Source organism: Lactuca virosa, chromosome 3, assembly GCF_052849685.1.
Source record: "Lactuca virosa cultivar CGN04683 chromosome 3, Lactuca_virosa_CGN04683_v6, whole genome shotgun sequence".
NCBI classification, from domain to species: domain Eukaryota; kingdom Viridiplantae; phylum Streptophyta; class Magnoliopsida; order Asterales; family Asteraceae; genus Lactuca; species Lactuca virosa.
The window spans coordinates 207,926,406-207,948,356 of NC_136428.1; positions in this window are offsets into that span (position 1 = coordinate 207,926,406).

Genomic DNA, 21,951 nt, shown 5'->3' on the forward strand with positions numbered 1-21,951 from the left:
ACATTTGTGGTATTCTTCCATATCTACTTTCAAGTGTTCCGATACGTTTCACATGATCAATAATGATATATCTTCCCCTCTTTAAGTCGAAACATAACATATAATACTTTTCAACATTAACAATCGGGAAGAAAACCTGCACAATGATTAAAATTATTTATATGTTATTCACATCAATCTTTGTAATTTATATGTTTCATTACAATAAAAAAATATCAGTCTAACATCACTTAAGTTCTACGAAAAGACCCTCTGTCATTGTAAACAAGTTAAAAAATGAATTTCAACTTACCTCAACCATTACATTTCTTTTACAATAATATAAACTAAACCATTCTACATACATCATGTATTCTCATAGAATTTTATGTTTTTTCCTATATTATTTCTTTCGTAATATTCTTAAAGAATTGTTTACTTCCTTTTTACTACCCCGCTACATTCTCAACCATACGTGTACTTTGATATATTCTATAAGAATACATTGGTATATAAGTCGTGCACAACAACAAGCCAATGTACTAACCGATCAATGAATACACAATTAACCTAACAACAAAAAACATTTTAATACACCAACTGTTCTCTAACATTAAATTTTGTAAGTGTTACACCCAAAAACACTTTACAATCCAATTGTAATAACATCAGTTCATCTGAACATCAAAGGTATTGTAATCAACCATTAATTCTTAGAACATTAAGTGTACATGCATAGAAAAATCTTAAAACGACTGATACTAATAAGCACCAACACCAGACAACCCAGAATCCCCTTAACATTTCAAAAAACAACAAACTTTTCCAAACCCTTACCTGTTCAAACGCTAAATTGTTTTAAACTTAATTTCATACCCAATTCTCCAAGAATAAGGCTTCATTCTTACATAATGAACTACATTTTACATTAAAATTCTTGAAGAATAAATCGAAAACAAAATATAAGAAGAACTAAAACTAAGAATATGATAAAATCATCAGCATTCTTTACTAAAAAAACAAACTTTTCCAAACCCTAACCTATTCAAACCCAAACTTGTTTTGAACTAAATTTGATAAAAAAAAATTACATTACGTTTTTATTCTTACAGAATGAACACTATTGCGATACAACACTTGGATTCTTTTAGAATAAATCACAAAAGATTACCTGCCACTGAGGGATCAACAAAATCATCGTTATCGTCGTCGATCCGCAATGGCACAAGTGTTGTGTTTGTGAATTTCGATTTGAAGTTCTCTCGTAATTAATTTGTTTTCGGGGAAATCGTATATTCATTTGATAAAATCATAAACATTCTTCCCTAATAATATGTGATGATATTAAACAGTGGAACGAAAGAATTAGGTTGTACGAACGTAACATGTCGACTTCCATTTTTAAAATCTGACAATATTATCAGCCATTTAATATATAAATTAAATCATAAATTAATAAATTCAACATTCATTCTTAACCACTTGATTTTTTTCATCAGATGGACCAAATTCAGTCTTACATTTACACTATATTTACAATTCCAAAAAACAAAAAAAACCCCCTAAAAATACATAAAAAAAAATACTTTGAGATATCTAATCCTTTTTTTTTACTTTACAAACCTAAAAATCACATGTTTTTATAAAAAAATCATAGATTTTTTTTTAAATTATAAAAAAATTCTTCAAATTTTTTTTTCCAGCAAATTGGTATAAAAGCTACGATTTTTAGGCTTGTAACGTCAAAAAAAAGAAAAAAAAAAGATTAGATTTCTCAAAATATTTTTTATGTATTTCTATTGAATTTTTAGGGTTTTTAGGGATTTTTTAGCTTTATGCATTTTCCATAGAACCTTTATGTGAATAGGTTCGAATAGTTTAATGTAAAGTAAATTACATGGATCGGTTAATTCGAACCATCTTTGTGGTTTGCATTGGTTTTGGTTTTTGTCTTTGATTGAGCTAAAAAGACTAATATACACCGGATGATATATTTTATGTTCTTATTTTTTTTAAATATTATATGTTTTAAAATAATGGCCGACCCAGCTACCCCACATCACACACCATCTCCGCCGCTCACCTTCATTAATTTTCTCCTACAAGGCAATGACGATCTTCATTGAAAATCAACCATTTAACCAAAAATAATCCATATATATATATATATATATATATATATATATATATATATATATATATATATATAACTGCATATTTCAACTAGATGAACCAGAAAAAAAAATGAAAACCCGATTCATATCAAATCAACTTTAAGTTTTGTTTTCAATCTTCGAATTCAACCAAAAAAAACTTGAAAACATCAAAAAGTTGATTTCTAACACACACACATCAAATATAGTAAATGGGAACTTGATTGTAACCGGAAAAAACATGTATCAAATCAAGAATCCACATACACACATCTAGTTAACGATCAATATCTCTCACTTTCTATTTTTCTTCACCATAAAATCTTGATATTCCAGAAGTGGCCGACGTTCCATCCACTTGATGTAGCATCACCATACTTTATGCAGATGATGAATCGGTAAAGACGATGTTGAATTGGTGATGGTAACTTCCCACGATGGTGATTATATTCAAATCCTTGAATTGATCTTTGCTTTATGATAGTGAAATGATTTTGCTTCATGATTTTCATAACCACCATCATTAACCTTCGTCATTGATTGCAGATCAAACTAAAAGGGTTTTAGAGGACAAAATGTTGATTGGCTTCCTTACACTACATGATAAGCAGACACTGGTAGTGGGAGTAATGGATGTTTTGGAGAGAGAATATACCAATATGTTGAAGGGGGGATGGTTTAGATGGAATATCGAAACAAAAACAAACTATACCGATTGTTTGACATAAAAAAACAAAGGTAGGGATCAGGAGTGCAGATTACCCCAAACTAAAGGGACCATTTATGTAGTTGATGTGTTTTTATACACTAGTTTTTATTTATGATATCATATCAAATCTCAACTAGTCTTAAACACAAATAGGCAGTATACCTAGTCGTGAAGTAATATAGTTTAAGGTAAGAAAGTGTCGAACACATGGAACGGGAATGGTTTAGATCAAATAATTCAAATCTTAATTAAATTAATAATTGTAAAGTAAGGGGGTGTTATTTAAACTAACTAACTTGTTTTAACACGCAATTAATAAAACAAAACTAAAGAACTAAATGAAAACAATAGATAAGAAGTACTTTCATTAGAATACGAATCCCCCAAGTTTCTATGCTTGATTTATTAGAATTACAATGGAGTAATGAGTTGATTACTGAATTGTTATATGACTAGTCATCTTGTCCGGATTTCCTAGTACTAATAATTAATGAACAGCTAACACAAAGATCATGCAATTAGTGAACACATAATTATTTAAATATATTTGATCTATGAACGATATGATCTAATGCTTTATTGTCAATGGTCATGACAATCAATCGAAGCATAGCATGGATAACTAATACTCTCTAACACAGTCAAAGTCAACAATTAATATTACCTAACCCTAGGATTTTATTAATCTCTAGTCCTAACAGTTTAATGGTTATAAACTAATTAAGATTCAAGTTAATTTAATTAGATTGGTCATCTGAATTACACATAACTTAGAACTAGAGAATAAAAATCATAACTTTAACATGAAAGGTAAAGCGATCAATCGAATACAAGTGTTAACCAAACTCATATAGTCCTACTAACAAAATCAAAACATATTCAACTAGGGTTCATCAAGATCTAGTGAAAGTAAAGGTTTTTACACCATATTCAGTAAACTAAAGCAGAAAAACATCACCCAAAAGATTACTAGACACAATCATCAAGCAAACCCGAAGTGAAATCTCAATGCAAATAGTGATTGAATCTTCAAATCCTTGCTCTAATAGAATCCCTAGATTCAAAACCGACCACTAAAGGTTTTATGGACGTCAAATCGAAGTAAAAGTCGCAGTTATAGGGTGCCAAAGGTTGCACCATGATTAGGATTTAAAATCTTGTGTTTTTATAGATACAGCGACAGCATGACGTGGTAGAGGTCTCACCACATCTTGGTGGTCGGTTTTCTTGTTGTACATGGATACGTATATCGATACAGGGTTTTTATTTGCGATTTTTGATCCACTACGTCGTGGTAATTCCCTTGCCACTGCGTGTGAACTAGAAATTTGCATTGGGCACAAACACGAAAGTCATCCGAAATTTTGTCTAGTTTTCAGAACATCTTGAATCTCCTTAATCGGAGTTACGAGTCATTAGATATGTCCAAAATACCAAAGAGATGTCAATATGTCCAACAATATCCTTTTTGCTATTGTCTTTTCGTTTTTCGTCTTTCGTCTTTTCCAGCCGTGTTCTTCTCATTTTGCATCCTAACTCCAATTTTTACTATATTTAAATATTTTCAAGCATATTAAGTATCAATATATATATATATATATATATATATATATATATATCATAATATAATATTTTTATCAAATATATTAAGAAAATTGTCTAAAATATATAGTTAAATAAGGACATATTATTAGTTTACTCTAGATTTTATTGTGATAGAGTATATATATTTCATAGTAATTTATGAAAGATATACCAAATCATATTTACTTCTAATAGTCATAGGGGCTGTTCGGGTGACATTCTCTTCGTTTAGGATCCATTAGTTTTTTATAAAGCGGGGTGGTTTGTGTGGAGACCGTGGTTAGTCTTGAAGGAGAATGAGTGATATCTAATTTAAAAATTTTCATGATGAACATATATGTTCCAAAAGAGTTGAATAATAAACGTTTTTTAGGGAATTTAATATGGAATTTAGAATAGCAAACAATGTATTCATTTCATTTTCGGTTATTTTAATGCCACTTGTGTACGGTAAAAAAAATATTTGGTTCTATGTTTTGACAATCTTCCTCAGATACATTTGATAATTCTATAATTGATGTGGAGTTGTATAATGTACCAATGTGGATTACAGTTTACTTGTGTTAATATATTAGGGTCAATCATAGGTAAATAACATCGTTTTTGGTTTTCGGAAGAAGCCATGTACTTGTTTCTAAGATTTTTATCGATTACACTGTTTAGAAAACGGTTGGATCATTGTTTTCTCATTTTATAATAAACTGTATTTTGACATGGTTCAATTTAAACTTTTTAATTCATGGATGTAATTAGAAGGTTTTCAAGATGTTGTAAATCCTGCTTGGACCAATGCCATCAAGTTTGAAAATAGATTTATTCATTTTAAAAATTAGTAAAAGAATTTAAAATCCAATATAGAAGTATGGAACAATCTAATATTAAGTGTGGAAAATAGGCTTTAAAACATGATCTACTCACCACAGTGGGTGATATCGACAAGGCAATTGACAACGGGAATTCAAATGTTCAAATTATCAATGATCATGTTAATTTTCATAAGTTATTAGGTGATATTAAATATTTAGAAATTTTGGATTTGATTAAAAAAATCTGAGATTAATTAAGGGCTTGATGAAGATGAAAATTGTGACACCCAATCTTTATATGATTGAAAGCTATGGTTGTTAAAATGCTTATGACTTATAGTAAATTACAAAAGTATGGTTTTAAAAAAACATTTTGTTCTAGGGAGGATCTATGTAGGTGCATGGGATAGCATGTGGAACCCTTCGAATTTTTAGGCGCAGTGATAATTTTTTTGTGAATTGTTTTCCTATAGTGCAATTTTTTCGATGTGTTACCCCGAACATTGTGTGCGCTACCCATGACATTTCGTTCTGGCTCCGCCACTGTTTGTTACAAAACATATACAAAACTTCGGGGTGACAATCTAACATCAAATAACCATAGTTAAAGTAATAACCAAACAAAGCTAGTTCCACTTCTAACTTTCGAAGGAGTCTAAATGAATACTCCTAAGTCTTTACTTCCAAATTCATGAAATACGTGACACTTAAAACAAACTATATGTAAACAAAATGTCTCGTGAGTTACATGAGTTTTAGATGCAGTAACTAATAAAAAAATCAAGTAATATTTCAATAATTTCTTATTTCAGAACTATTGATAAAACTCTTATAATTTTTCAAACTTTATCGTAACAGGTATAAATCATTGTTAACTAATCACAACTTTTGTAAAGAATGTAGTCAAAACAGTTTTGCTAGTAACAATAAAAAATCAATACTTTTAATGGAATTTTTCCATAAAATTTTATGTAACTTAACTTATGCAAAGAATAATAAAGTTCAAAGCATGATTTAAAACTATCAATGAATCTTTTACTCAAATCAACTATTAAATTCAGTAATTCAGAAAATAACAACCGAAAACTAAAAGCGGACTATCAAATGAACTGTAACGTCCCAAATTATAATCCAAAATTTTCATTTAAAGTAGGTTAATCATTTAAAATCTTTTTCTTAAAACATAAGGTAACATCCAATTGTTTGAAATATATAAGGTTAAAACATAGCTGAATTTCTAAAATAACGAAAACCAAGTAACATCGATGTGGGTGTATAGTCACGTCGTGCCCTTCTCACAAACAACCTGAAAGCCATTAAACTTAACAACATAAGCATAAAGCTTAGTGAGTTCTCCAGCATACCATAAATTCTACTATACATACAATGTATTCAAACAAGGCTTAAAACCTTATGGTTTCCCTGTATCTTGCATCGTATAAAAAATATCGAATACTGTTTATCAAATATATTTTTTATCAAATAAACTTAACAACTAATGTCTGAAATCTTAAATAAGTATTGAGACTTAAAACCTTATGGTTACCCCGTATATTGTATCGTATAAAAAAATACGAGCCTTGGTCTGAAAACTGATCATAAAAACCTTATAGGTTTCATGCATCTTGCTAAACAAAATAAGAGGAACAAATCACACTTATAATGGCATCTTGGCTAGGCATCTACTTTGCGAGGGGAGGTTCCACCCCAATAGAGCCTTCTTATCCCGTTACTAGGACATCTGTCTAGACCAACTTAAGATGAATGCATTCATAATATAAACCAAAAACTCAATCAATGTATAATTTTCCCAAACTCAAATGAAAAATAGTTTAACATTGTATGTCCTTTAAAACTATAACTAATAGAAATGCTTCAAAATATGTATCAAAACAAAAGCAAAGTTCAATCCTTCAAGCAAAATTGCCCTTTATCAATAATTCTTAAAAATGAACCAATTCAAAATTCATATTCTCAAATACTCCTAAACATTTAGACAAGGGTTCTAATATGAACAAAAAACAATACACACAACTCTTATTCATAAGATTTCTCATAAATTCATAATAAAAGATCTAGAAAAGAACTAATATAGAAAACTCATTTCATATTATGAAATTGCTCAAATCACATTTATAAACATTCTTCATGTTTGCAAAACTCATAAAATTAGAACAAGTACCCTAAATCTTTATTGCAAATAATCATAATCATATAAAATTAACATTCAATTTATAGAAAATAACTTGTTAGCCATGTATCTCATGATAAAAAATAATCCACATGTACTTACCTTAGTAGTTAGGTATGTCTAACCAAACAATTCCACTGACCGTTTGCATTTCTCTTGAACCTTTGATCCTTCAACACCTATGAAATTAATCTATCCTTTCATATGAATTCAAAATGCTATACTAACATGAATGATAATTCTATCCACATGCTTTTATAGACTTGGGTCCTTTCATGACACTTAAATAATGTGCAACAAATTTTCCATGATTATTCTTTGATTACCATAAAACTAATGTGAAACTATCTCATGATATGACATTTCAAATTCATAAATAAGTTTTCCAAAAGATGTAACATCTTTGTGTTACATTAGAAATCTATGGTATTTCGATTGCTTAGATTCCACTGAAAGTCATGATACATTTTAAAATTGAAGCATTTCGATGGTACAAATCGAAATCTCAATTGGATAAAATTCAGTGATAAGAATAGAGAATGAAGAAGGTTATGACTCTTGCGTGTACCAAAATTATGACTAAAAAAACAGGTGTATCATCTGTGTCTGAACACTGATGGAAAACTATCATAGAAAAGTTTCATAACCATTAATAACTAACGTAAAACTGGCTTTAAAACCGGTTTATGATAAGGGTCAAAACCAGTTCGACCCCAGCCAAGGGCTCTGCCTCTTGGACCCCGCCAGGGGTTGCCATCCCTTGGACCCCGCTACCAGGGGTGTTGCCTCCATACCCCCATGGTTAAGGGGCTTCGCCCATAAATTACAGTGTACTTTGTATCTGAATAAAGTCAAGCAAGTGTGCGCTCCACACCTCCCTTACTTGTTAACTAAAAAATGTTAATATCCCTTAGTGACACGCTATTCACTAATTCACATAATCCATGAATCATTTACTAAGTAATTTTGTTCATTATATGTTTTTTGTGGAAAACATGTTTATACAATGTGAATTATCATTTCTTAACTTTCATTTATCCATATAATCAAACTCAAAATTAGGGTTCTTGACATGTATTAGGGTTCATGAAATATATTGATGATTCTAACTTTTAATCAATACAAAAGAAAAGGGATTAGCTTAATACCTTGTTTTCTTTACTTGGTTGCTAAAAGCCTATTTATTTGATCTTGATTTAAGTTTGATATCATTTATACATAGTAATTTCACCAAAAACACACATACAAATGAGTTGGAGGGAATTTTTGAAGAAATCACCTTAATTTGGTACAAATCTAGGAAATTAGGAGGGTAAAAGGAACTCCAAATGACACGTACCACATATCTCCACTTATGTATGAGAGTTAGCTATAACATGGAAAATTTTCAGCTCCATTGGAGTTGCCTCACATTGCCGCAAGGAGTGGTAGTTGTCCACTACACATTGGTTAACAGCCAGTCCACTCTTTTATGTCGGTCGTGTAACACCCGTTTATTAAATAAATAAATAAACAAATTAACGAAAGAATAGTAGCCCTAAAATAAATAATTATATAGCAGGTGTTGGTTTCAAGGAGTTAACTGGCATAATTTAGAAGTTGAGGGTCAAAATGTAATTTCCGGATTAGTTTGTAAAGAATTTTGAAGATTGAGGGCCGTTTAGTAAATTATGGGCTTATTATGAGAAGATTTTGGAAGCTGGGGGCTGAATGGTAAATATTGGATCAAAGTTGAAAAGATTTTATGGAGTCAGGGGCTAAATGGTAATTTTTGGACTTAATATGAAAGGAAAAAGGAGAAGGATGGACCAGTTTTGTCAATATGGGAAGATGTTTCATCTGAGGCGGGTATATAACGTTAACCCTCTAAACCCTAACCCTAATGCTACTCCAGTCGTCACCTCCCTCACTACCCTCACCCTCTAGCCACCACCACCCCCTTTACTCCCGTTTTCTGACCAGCAAAGACCACCGTGACTATCCCTACCGGAGAAGCTAACCCGCGAAGGAGCTTTCACTGTCGGTTGAAGACGCACCATAGCCCCATTGTTGCATAGCTGCCGATAGTCATTGTTGTTGCCACCGGGAACATCGTCGTTCGTGTTGCTGCCGCCAGTGATGTCGTGAATAGCTAAGATCGTCGTGTGGGTTGCCGGAAGACCTTGAGGCGAGGCTCTTGCTGCTGTCGTGTGCTGAAATCGTTGAAGACCCGCTGCTACCGCCGCCGCCTGTGCAATTCCTTCCAGCTCTGGTCACCGCTTACCACCCGGAAGGGCTGCCACCATCTACCACCGCCGGCCACCATAAGGGTGGCTGTGTGTGTGTGTTTATCTTCGTATGTGTGTGTGTTTATTTGGATTTTGTGTTGTACGTTATAACCGGTAAAGGAATAATAAAAAAGAAAAACTCATAACCACCACCGTGAGGTGGTGGCTGCCGCCTCCTGCTGCCACTAGCCGCCGTGTTGGGTGACGGTGTGCTTTGTTTGTGTTTAGACTTCGTTTGGAATGTGTAGACAAAAATGGACTAGAACCATTGCCACCACCGTGAGGTGGTGGCCACCGCCGTGAGGTGGTGACCACAGCCGTGAGCTGCCGTTGACCACCACTACCCGAGGTGGTAGTAGGTGGTACCCAACTAATGAAACCCTAGTGGTCCTAATGAAACCCTAATGGGCCCAATGAAGCCCTAATTGACCTAAAAGCCCAATCATGTAACTAATGGGCTAGTATTGGGTTGGACTTAATGGATTAAGTCCTTATCGAGACCTACACTGGAATTATTTAATAAACTTAAAATATTAATCATTTGCAATTAACTTAAGTTAATATTGGACTTAATGGATTAAGTCCTTAATGGGTTAAGTAGGAAAACTTAACCCTAATCGTCATTTCATGTGAAAACCCTAATTTCATTTGGGCCTTGAGTTGGGCCTTTCTTTTGGACTTTGGTGATTGGGTTATGGATGGGCCATCCAAAAACAAGCATAAGGATTAGAATATTTAGATGGGCTTTAGGATAAGGCCCATTGGAAATGCTTGGGCCCAATTTGGAAAGTTGGGCCATAGGTGGGCCATAACTGGGCCTTGATGATTATGTGATATTGGGCCATGGGAATACCAAGAGTTTGGACTAGAATAATTGGATGGGCCTTAAGGAAAGATCATGTAGCGGTTAGGGCCCAATTTGGAAAATTGGGCCATATGTTGGGCTTTGGCCCATTACTTGACTATTGGGCCTTTGGAGTGTGAATTGGACCTTGGGCTTGGAACCCAATTATTAATTGGGTATTGTTTGATGGTTGCAGTTCAGGAATCTATTAACCAGCAGCTGGAATTTTATTCGCGGGACTTCAGTAGTGTCAGGTGAGTTATCCTCACTATACTAAGGGGTCGAAGGCACCAATGTCGGCCCATAGGATCTAATATCCTAGTAGTAGGTGTTATGATTGAGTATGAATTAGTTATGCATGCTAGTTTGCTATGCCAGTTGGTAGATCCGTAGGACTACCTTTTTCACTATCTGATTATTTGTATGTGCATTAGTTATGTTATATGTCGACATATTATGTGGGAAAGTTGAGGTTGTACTGCTCCGTACGGTAGCCGACAAAGCCTAGAGTATTCCACATATGAGCTGAGGGCCTGGTAGGGCATGCCAGACTCATACTGAGGACTCAGGAGCATTCCAGATATGAGATGAGGGTCGGACAGGGCATGCCAGACTCGTACTGTGGGTTCGGGAGCATTCCAGATACAAGCTGAGGTCCGGGCAGGGCATACCAGACTCGTACTGTGGGCTCAGTGGCAAGCCAGATGTGAGCTGTGGGCCCGGAAGGCAAGCCAGACTCACACTGTGGCCCCGGGGGTAATCCAGTCTGTAAAGCTGTGGACCCATTATATGTTGTTATTTGTATATGTGCTATTTGATGTGTATCGGTATTTTGGGGGAACTCACTAAGCTTCGAGCTTACAGTTTCAGTTTTGGTTTCGAGGTACCTCAGATGATTACGGGAAGGCAAAGGCGTGATCGTACAGCTCCTCACTTTTTATGATTTTGTTTCTAGGAGACTCTGATATAGAACTATTTTGAGAACAAATTTGTAACAACTGTTGGTTTCTAAATGTTTTAAAAAGTTTAAATTTGGCATGATTTTTATGGATGTTACAAGTTGGTATCAGAGCCTTGGTTTGAGTGAATATGAGGAACACTTGTGTGAATCCAGTCTCAAACTAAGGAAAAGATTTTCAAAATGATTTTCAAAAAGGTTTTCAAAATACTAAAGGAGGATGCAGAGGGTACGATCAGCCGGAGCCAGTAAGTAGACCCCAAAATACCACACGGTTATGTGATATTGTGATATTATAGAACAACATGCTAGTAATAGGCTATGGATCTTCAGGAATTGCATGATAGAATTGCTTGATTGTATGATGCCTGATAGCCTAAGGTTTTCCTTATATGGGATTGACATCATTACTGTAGTTGCTTAGTGTATGCATCGCAATTGTACATAATTAAGATCTTATAGCCTGAGAATGTTTGGTTTGGCCTTATTTCCTGTTCTTGTTTGATGAAGGTCTTAGGGTAGGATCAGGTATTCGAAAGTCTATAGGGTCCAGCGTTATGTATGGTTAGCATACACGAGTGTTGCAGGGTTGGTGGAAGTTTCATGGGTGGGTTATGCGAGGCCGTTAGGCCAGTTATGAGATATTTAGCATTCCTCTAGGAGTGAGGATTGAGCGCTCTCCATGTTATGTGTACATTCAGGGCGTTATGATGATACTTAAGACAAATATGGGTAGGTGTGGAAGGTAGTATGGGCCCGTACTACCGAAAGCACAAGACCCATACGTGTATCAAGGAAGTCACAACCCCCTGGGGTTTAGTTGGGAGTTGGTCCCCTGTCATCATATGGGTTATCAGAGATCTTTCTGGTGTATTATCAGAATGATGGTTACGAGACGTCTTGAGACTGGATCCGGGTCAGGATCGGGAGCTGGCGTCCAGGATAGGCCAGTATTGTCAGAGGATCGTGTCAGTGAGATCATCTGGGAGGAGGTGATCGAGATTGTCCGGGGACAGTTGCCGGAGATGTTTGGGTCTATTAAGACTGCCATGGTTGAGTATTTTGATGAGCGCTATGCAGCCCTTGCTGAGACGGCTGCCGCAGTAGCTACAACAGTTGTAACGACGACAGGGTGGGAGGAGCTGGTCGAGCTTTCCAGTACTGAGACTTGTTATTGGGACATATTCTGATGAGCAGAGGGTTGCAGTTATTTGGTATCAAGGAGATGTTCCGTACTCGTTACATTCTGCGGGTTGAGCGGGAGAGGCTAGCACAAGAGTTTCTGTATTTGAGGCTTCGGGGGTTTTGTTCGAGGCCGGGAATGCGAGTCGCGGGGATTCAGGAAGGGAGTGATGATTATGATCAGCTCGAGTTTTGCAGCTGGGAGTAGAAGGGTTGATTGATGGATTGGAATATCGTTTTATAGGACAAGGATTGTGCCATTTCAGTTTACGAGCTCGAAGGAGTGAGCAGACTTGGGACCCAGGATCAGGTTGTATTCCTGCTCGGGGTCAGTTAGTTGCAGGGGTTGGCGACATTATTTCAGCGCTGGTGAGCGGAAGTGGTCTGATGTGTCACGAGTTTCTTAGTGATGTGAACAAAAGCTGCATTCTCAGGAGGTAGGAAGGCATGGTGTTGAGCTATATTCGGATTATAAGCAAGGAAGGTATGTCTGGATCGTAAATCAGTGGTTGTATATGCTTTGTAAGTGGATATAACTGGAAACTCCGAGGTCTTTAGCTAGATTCAGATTTCTCTTGGGGTTCGTTTGATCCATATCTGGAGGATTATTCTGCGTAGGTTAGTCATTCCATGGTTAAGTATGGCGATACCTGGTTGGTATGGTTAAGTTATGTTTTGGTTTCACACTAGTGGGTGGTGATTTGTGTTCTAAGTGGGGGAGAATTGGGAATTCTCAGGTTGAGCGTCAGTTATTGAAGGTTTTGTATGTTGCTGTTCAGGTTGCGGTTTCCAGAATGGTCGGACAGGCGTTAATTGGTGAACCTCTCAGGAAGCGGGAATTCTCCGAAGGAATTCAAGAGGCGACAGTTGAGAAGCTAGGAACGCGTCACCAATTCCCTTGTGCAATGTATTTATGTTCCAAAGTCTTTGGGGTATGTTTTCCCTCGATGATGGAATGGAATTTTGATTCGTATCAGACTTGGGTTTCGGTAACCTTCGGGATAATCGTGGAAGTCTTCTCGGACTAGTTTTGTATTAATAGAATCGGATCAGTCTCGATCAAGTATGGGCTTTGTGGCGAGTAAATATGGAGTTAGGGATTCCCAAATATGTGCATGGTAGTGATTCTTCGTGTGTATCTGTGGGTATTCAAGGTGGCAATAGGGTTGGTTCGGCTTACGTGCTTGATCAGGTCTGGGTTATAATCTGCAAATTGGATCTAAAGTTCGACTATCATCCTATTCTAGGGTCATGTACGACCATGGTTGTAGGATTTTTCTTGGATAACAACTTATTCTATAAGTGAATCGTGCATGGTGGGGTTTCAGGATCGTGGCGCTGGTTGGTGTTGTGAAGGACGTTGGTTAGGCCTTTTCTTTTGGACAATGTTGATAGTTTATCGGGAGCATTCTAGTCATGAGCTGAGGGCCAGGTAGGGCATACCAGACTCATGTTGTGGGCTCAGAGGCAATCCATACCTATGCTGAGGACCTTGTAGGGGTATTCCAGTCATAGGCTATGGGCCTAGTGATCTTAGTAGTTCATTTCTTCTGTTGGAGCGCTTTCGAAATGGACACATTGTTGAGGTTCGGGCGAGCCGTAATTGGCTACGAGGAATCAAAATATTTTGTGCGAAATACAAAGGCAGGTCCTTGAACCTCAAGTTATGAGAATAGACCCGAGTTTCGTATATAGTGGTATTCTGATCTAGGGTATTCCATCCTGAGGATGACCGGTTGATTGGGCCTGACGTGTTTGGTATTCCAACCCGAGGGTTAATTGGGCCAAACATGTGCAGGATATGAGGGTATTCCATCCTGAGGATGACTGGACTCGTCGTAGGCATGCCTGGTATTCCAGCCCAAGGCTGATTGGGCCAGGTATGAGTGTTCGTGCTTATGAGCCGGTTATTATATGTATGTTGGTCCTGGGGATAAAGGAAGCATTGTCTTGTCAATCCTAAAAGGGTTCATCTCCCCGTTTACACCCCGTTGTTCATTATATCCCTGGGAATTGATTATCACAACGAGTTTCTCTTGAAGGAGTACCTAATCTCTTGTCAAGAAATGAATTATAGGTAGCAGTGTGTGATTTGTGATTGTGTTTTCTAGTGGGAACCCCAGGTTATCAGAAGTTGAGTAGCCAGTTGGGAGTTAAGTGCAATGAATTCGACAATTATCCAGTGTGGGCGGTCTGTCAGGGAGCCAGATCATCCTGAGACTTCCGATTTCGGATTGAGTAAATGTGATCATTATATAGCAGGTGTTGGTTTCGAGGAGTTAACTGGCATAATTTAGAAGTTGGGGGCTGAATGGTAAATATTGGATCAAAGTTGAAAAGATTTTATGGAGTCAGGGGCTAAATGGTAATTTTGGGACTTAATATGAAAGGAAAAAGGAGAATGAGGGACCGGTTTTGTCAATATGGGAAGATGTTTCATGTGAGGCGGGTATATAACGTTAACCCTCTAAACCCTAACCCTAATGCTACTCCAGCCGTCACCTCCCTCACTACCCTCACCGTCCATCTGCCACCTTTCCCCTTCTTCGACTTTTGGCGCCGCACCACCACCCCCTTTACTCCCGTTTTCTGACCAGCAAAGACCACCGTGACTATCCCTATCGGAGAAGCGAACCCGCGAAGGAGCTTTCACTGTCGGTTGAAGACGCACCATAGCCCCATTGTTGCATAGCTGTCGATAGTCATTGTTGTTGCCACCGGGAACATCGTCGTTCGTGTTGCTGCCGCCAGTGATGTCGTGAATAGCTAAGATCGTCGTGTGGGTTGCCGGAAGACCTTGAGGCGAGGCTGTTGCTGCTGTCGTGTGCCGAAATCGTTGAAGACCCGCTGCTGCCGCCGCTGCCTGTGCAATTCCTTCCTGCTCCGGTCACCGCTTACCACCCCGAAGGGCTGCCACCATCTACCACCGCCGGCCACCATAAGGATGGTTGTGTGTGTGTGTGTTTATCTTAGTATGTGTGTGTTTATTTGGATTTTGTGTTGTATGTTGTAACCGGTAAAGGAAGAATCAAAAAGAAAAACTCATACCCACCACCAGCCGCCGTCTAGGGTGGCAGTATGCTTTGTTTGTGTTTAGACTTCGTTTGGAATGTGTGTACAAAAATGGACTAGAACCATAGCCACCACCGTGAGGTGGTGGCCGCCGTCGTGAGCCGCCTTTGACCACCACTACCCGAGGTGGTAGTGGGTGGTACCCGACTAATGAAACCCTAGTGGGCCTAATGAAACCCTAATGGGCCCAATGAAGCCCTAATTAACCTAAAATCCCAATCATGTAACTAATGGGCTAGTATTGGGTTGAAAACCCTAATTAGGGTTTGGAAAACCCTAATGTCATGAAACCCTAATTTTGGGAATTTTATCGGGACCTACACTGGAATTATTTAATAAACATAAAATATTAATTAATAATCATTTGCAATTAACTTATGTCAATATTGGACTTAATGGATTAAGTCCTTAATGGGTTAAGTAGGAAAACTTAACCCTAATCGTCATTTCATGTGAAAACCCTAATTTCACTTGGGCCTTGAGTTAAGCCTTTCTTTTGGACTTTGGTGATTGGGTTATGGATAGGCCATCCAAAAACAAGCATAAGGATTAGAATATTTAGATGGGCTTTAGGATAAGGCCCATTGGAAATGCTTGGGCCCAATTTGGAAAGTTGGGCCATAGGTGGGCCATAACTGGGCCTTGATGATTATGTGATATTGGGCCATGGGAATACCAAGAGTTTGGACTAGAATAATTGGATGGGCCTTAAGGAAAGATCATGTAGTGTTCTGGGCCCAATTTGGAAAATCGGGCCATATGTTAGGCTTTGGCCCATTACTTGACTATTGGGCCTTTGGAGTGTGAATTGGACCTTGGGCTTGGAACCCAATTATTAATTGGGTATTGTTTGATGGTTGTAGTTCGGGAATCTATTAACCAGGAGCTGGAGTTTTATCTGCGAGACTTCAGCAGTGACAGGTGAGTTATCCTCACTATACTAAGGGGTCGAAGGCACCAATGCCGACCCATAGGATCTAATATCCTAGTAGTAGGTGTTATGATTGAGTATGAATTAGTTATGCATGCTAGTTTGCTATGCCAGTTGGTAGATCCGTAGGACTACCTTTGTCACTATATGATTATCTGTATGTGCATTAGTTATGTTATATGTCGACATATTATGTGGGACGGGTTGAGGTTGTACTGCTCCGTACGGTAGCCGACAAACCCTAGAGTATTTCACATATGAGCTGAGGGCCGGGTAGGGCATGCCAGACTCATACTGAGGACTCAGGAGCATTCCAGATACGAGCTGAGGGCCGGGCAGGGCATGCCAGACTCGTACGGTGGGCTCGGGAGCATTCCAGATACGAGCTGAGGTCCGGGCAGGGCATACCAGACTCGTACTGTGGGCTCAGTGGCAAGCCAGATCTGAGTTGTGGGCCCGGAAGGCAAGCCAGACTCACACTGTGGGCCCAGGGGTAATCCAGTCTGTAAAGTTGTGGACCTATTATATGTTGTTATTTGTATATGTGCTATTTGACGTGTATCGATATTTTGGGGGAACTCACTAAGTTTCGGGCTTGCAGTTTCAGTTTTGGTTTCAGGTACCTCAAATGATTGCGGGAAGGCAGATGCGTGATCGTACAACTCCTCATTTTTTATGATTTTGTTTCTGTGAGACTCTGATATAGAACTATTTTGAAAACAAATTTGTAACAACTGTTGGTTTCTAAATGTTTTAAAAAGTTTAAATTTGGCATGATTTTTATGGATGTTACAGGTCGTGTGTGTCTTGGGACTTGTTTTTATGATTCCCTTTTCCACGCCTTAGTAATTTTCCTTGAATTTTCATTATATTTTCCTTTCTTTCATGTATTTTGCAAGGGTAGTAACTTCTTAATTTAGTGTTGGTTTTCTTTGTTCTTTATATTGTTGGAAAGATAATAAAGATTACTACAACTTCTATTGACACGTATTTAGCTTACACATACTGGATGAATGTGTACATATCTCAAGTTAGTAATTCATGAACATGGGTCTGCTCATTTTTTTTTCCAATTTTAGGCTTTAAACCAATCACTTTTAAATGACCATAACTCTTTCATTTTAGGTCCAAATGACTTGAATCTTTTCCTTATTTTCTCATGTTCATGGACACTACAACTTTCTTTTATATGGTATCTTATGAATCATTTTAAGTATGTTGTTGTTAATCTCTAAAGTTGATACTTTGTAATTGAATAAAATTCCATCTAACTTTTACTATTTTTTTCTTCTAACTTTGCAAACACATAACTTGCTCATTTTTCTACAAAATAAGTCGATTCTTTTCACATTGTTTATTCATTTATGTCATATTTATATTTCAACATTGCTTATTCCATAACACTTGTATTTGGTTAGTTTAATTAAGCTCTAAAGTAGCAACTTTCATTATTTCACTTGAAATTATAATTTTATACTTTCTTCTATTGTTGTCCTTGATTTTTATTGAATTGAACTATAATTACATAAACTCATGTAATTTATTGTAATGACAATACTTACTATTATTTTTGTAGTTGGTTGTGTAAAATGATTGTTTTGTCTTTTTGACCATTTTACCCTTATTACAACTCCTTTTAATTTTTCCAGTTTATTTATACTTTCTTCTTATTACTAAACATCCAAATTTTAGATTTACAAAAACTATAAACTTTTTCATGGGATGTAAAACAAAAATCATCATCAAATGATGATTAAAGGTATTATGGTGGATGGTTCTTGGATTTCAGATCCATATCAATTAAACTAAATTTTCTTGTCGTTTTAAAGATATGTTTTTAGCATTTTATTGCCATTTAGATGCAAGAAAGAAGTGTCGATTCCAAGTCTTTGTCCTCGACTCTAAGTGGTATGTTGGATTCAATGTTCACTCATGATGAGATAAAAACCATGGTATAGGTGTATGGTAGCGATAAGGCGTTGAGACCAAGTGTTTACATTCTCTTTCTTTAAGCGTGATTAGAAGGTTCTCATGGATGACATTATCGTAATATCCAAAATAGATGTATCTCTTACTTTATTACTTTGATTGCAAGATTACTAACTTGGCATAACATAGATAATAAATAAATAGGAGTTAATATTATTCCATTTGCCATCACAAATATAAATTATATAATAGGTTTCAAGAATATTAGTCTTATTGAGATACAATACTAATTTATTACAAATGTGTTGGCTAATAGATTGTATTGGATTGTGGGAAGTGTTGTTAGTTTAAAACAATCTGACCGCTTTAAAAGTCATCAAATTGACGGTCTACTTATGGTCAAAGTGGTAGATTGGTATAAGTATAAGAGAAACTCATGGTTTTGAAGGTTGATTTCAAAAAAAGGATTACAACTCATTGAGTTGGGAGTACTTGGAGCAGATTATGACTTTATAGGTTTCGACCATAAATAGATGAATTGGGTGAAGACGCGTATGAGATTTTATCCTGGTGAATGGTAGTGAACTTCTAAATTTCAACTTAAGAGATATTTGAGACAAGGTGATCTCTTGTATCTTTTTTTTTATATTTTCTATATAAAAGGCTTACATGTAATCTCATAGGATGTGGTTCATAATGGCCTTGTAAAATGTGCTTTTATTGGAAATTAAGGTACTCCTTTATCTCATTTATTCTATAATAATGATGCCCTTTTTATGAGTGAGTAGGGTGTTTAGAATATGGTACATGTCTTATGCTGTTTTATCCTAGCTCCGGGGTTGAAAATCAAGCTTAATAAATCGAATATGTTTGGTGTAGGTGTTAATGCAACCGAAATTGAACATGTTGTATGGATTACTTGATGTAGTCAAATTTATTTACTGTTTAAATATCTTGGTCTCCCTGTTGGGTCTAACATGTTTCAAGAGTAAACTGTCAAATGGATGTTATTCATTAGTGGTTAGGTTACTATTTTGAAATCTATGTTAGTGGGCCTCGATATTTATTATATGTATGCTTTTAAACGTCCAAAAACGGTGTGTCATGTTTCTGGAAATCCTTAGAGATAAGTTATTTGGAGGAGGATAAAGTCATGAATAAAACTTAACTAGGTCAAATAAGACATTTTTCTTGGCCTCTATAGATAAAGGCGGTCTTAGAGTTGGTAGCCTATTTGTGTTTAATCATGTTGTATTATGTGACAACCTGAAAATTTTTGCCTTGTAACGCCAGTACAATCAACCTTAAGTCAGACTCACTCCTGCTATCATTCAGCACTGTTTAGAGTCTGTTTGGGTGTTTTAAGCCTAGTTCATTCAAGGAAGGAGTGTTAGGATATAGCTGCTGAAGTTCAAACCATCAAACAAAGCCATAAACTCCATCATGTGGAGTTTACGGCCGTAAACATGGAGTTTACGGCCGTAAACTCAACCATGGCCGTAAACCCCTCCTATATATATATATGAGACCACTTCATTCTTCTCATTCGTTTCCTTCCTTGGCTGAAATCTCCCCATTCTCTCTCAAGTATCATCGAGACTTCACTCCTGATCTTCATCAAAGGGCCTCCAAAGTGTGAGTACTCTTCCCCTAACTAAGTTGTATGCTAGAAACACTTAATCTACACTTTGAAATCATCCAATTCTCAAGAACAAAAGGAGCTTACGGCCAAGAGCATCTCCCTTGGCCGTAAACCCCTATAAAGGTGCCATTTGAGCCTTAAACTCTTCCTAAGGCTTGGATTTGAGGCTAGAACACTCCCTTGTGCTTTGTAAGACCTTGAATCATCACCAAACTCATCATCAAAGAGAGTTTACGGCCAGGAGTTTACACCTCGGCCGTAAACCCTTGTAGTTGTCATGATTTGGACCTTAAACACATCTAGACCTTTACTAACCATTGGAACACTTGAGCCTTTGAAACTCCTTTCCTTTAAGACCCAATAAGACACCATTTGGTGAGTTTACGGCCATAGGGTTTATGGTGTGGCCGTAAACACCTCAACACCCTCCATTAAGTTGGTCTTTCTCATCCTTGTGTAGAGCAATGGTCCCTCAAGATTCCCTAGCCTGCAAACACCCACTTATGCATGTTTGACCATGAGTTTACGGCCGTAAACTCCCTTGGCCGTAAACACCAAACCATGGCCTTAAACACCCTTTAGATGAATCACATGTGATTCCAACACTTGGTCAAAGTGTTTCCTAGTCTCGGAAGGTGTTTCCTTGCATTTGGTTGCTTCTAGACACTATATTTATGTCAATATATGCCATTATATGTCATTTAGGACTCGTTAAGTCTCGGGACTTCATTCATGGAACTTCTCATCCTTACGCGCATATTCGTTGCATCACCCACATCAGGTGAGTTCATACCCCTATATTTTCCGTGTTTTAATGTTTTCAGGGGGGGGGGGGGGGGGAATACAAGCCAAACTCAAGGTATTTTATTAAGTTTTAAACTTATTAATACAATCCAACGATTTCTACGTTTAATAACATATTCGGATATTTTATCTTTTTTTAATATGTTGAGCATAAGGGAAACTTTTATATTGGAAATCTAATTTCATAGCTTTCAGAAAGGTTTTTTACAAAGCATTTTCATATCAATTCTATTAAACTATAATGGGTATAGTTTGGGATAATCCTCTAGGCAGTTTTCACCAAATCAGATTTCATGAATAAATATGTATAAACTATGGCAGATTTAGTTTATGTTATATATTTTCTCAGGAGTATAAAGTACTATTATTCAAGGTTAATTATTGTTTTATATTGTTTCTCGCTAGTAAACTAGATTATACAGAATTGTGAGGCTCTACTTCAATACTGTACCCTTTAGTGTACAGAACTAAATCCTATCATAGTATAACCAGAGTCTCCTGGAGGGAGAGCGTGAGATTTGTGAATAGATCTATTCGGGACTGACAATCCCACACCAGAACTGCTAGCTACAGTTAGGCAGACATGTCTGTGGTGGACAAATGTCATTTAGCTTAAACGCCTGAAGAACGTTATAAAGGTCTCTAGGTCATATCAAGTATGGTTATACGACTCGCAAATAAGTATAAACTAACTTTGGTTTACGAACTCTAATATTCATTTGTTTTATTTTGAGTAATAAAACTACTTATATATATATGCTAATAGTAACCGGGGATTTCTAAAATGGCATCTCCACCTCTAGGACAGATAACCTGCTTTTAGGGAAAATATAGGATTTTCCCAGGATAACACTGGCATTTCTAGAACTGATGGTTTATTTGCTACTAATGGACGTTCGT